Raw genomic sequence first — 1,308 nt, forward strand, 5'->3', positions numbered from 1 at the left:
GACCCCGAAAGGATGAAAGTCAAAATCGACCGGGACAGGATTTGAACAAAGAACGTAATGAGTCGTTAGAAATACTTTCCATCATTTTACCTGATGCAGTAAGGATTCTGCCAGTTCCTAGTCTTTCAATAATAATAATTCTTTCTATTATAGGAACAAGACCAGCATTTTTGAGGGATAACGAAGTTGATTATTTCTCCTCTAGGCACAAGACCTTGAAAATGTTTTGGAGAAAAGGGCTAGTCGATCACTCTGACCCCAGTGCGTAACTGGTACTTATTTCATGGACCCCGAAAGGATGAAAGTCAAGGTCGACCTCGGCGAAATTTGAACTCAAAATGCAACGGCAGACGATATACCGCTAAGCATTCCGTCCGGCGTGCTAACAATTCTGCCAGCTCACCGCCTTATGACGAAGTTGTTAATATTGACTGCCAGGGTTTGACTGGTATTTATTTAATAAACCCTGATGGATAAAAGGCACAGCCGACCATGGCATCACTTGAACTCAGAACATAAAATATATTGCTGTGCATTCTGTCCGACACGCTAACGTTCTGCCAACTCACCGCATCCGTAGTAATCCTTTCTACTATAGGTACAAGGCCTGAAATTTTTTGATGGGGAGGTCTCTAGTCGATTACATCGACCCAGTGTTACACTGGTATGTAATTTATCTACCACAAAAGAACGAAAGGCAAATTCGATCCCCGCGAAAGTTTAAGTCAGAACGTAAAGACGGACGAAATGCCGCTAATCATTTTGTCCGATATGCTAACGATTCTGCCAGCTCTCCACTTTACACCGCCGCAGTAATAATAATAATAATTAAGATGATGATTCGCTTGCTGGGAATTAATAGAAAACTTGATAACGCAAGATTATAATAGATCGATCCAAGCATAGAGCTGGTATTTATACCACCTCCGTTGTCCTCTGTTTTATCCATGCCAATGCGTCTAGAACTACATAGTCGGCGAACATCTCTATCCTAAATGCTGAAAATGATTCAAGGAGATTTATAGCCTATTACTAGCAAGGTAAGCGACCGTATAGAGTTTCCCTCGGGCCACGTCTTTGGTTAAATGCCTCAAAACATCTTCTTTGCTCTTTTTTCTTTTACTCTTTCACTTGTTTCAATCATTTGACTGCGACCATGCTGGAGCACCGCCTTTTAGTCGAATAAATTGAGCCCAAGACTTGGGCTCCCACCCCGGCATCCGAAACTCGGAGTTTTATCGTGGCTGCCGAATAAGTTAAGAGTTACATATTTTTACAGATATATATATATATATATATATATATATA

This window comes from Octopus bimaculoides, chromosome 10 (genome assembly GCF_001194135.2).
Source record: "Octopus bimaculoides isolate UCB-OBI-ISO-001 chromosome 10, ASM119413v2, whole genome shotgun sequence".
In the NCBI taxonomy this organism is placed as follows: domain Eukaryota; kingdom Metazoa; phylum Mollusca; class Cephalopoda; order Octopoda; family Octopodidae; genus Octopus; species Octopus bimaculoides.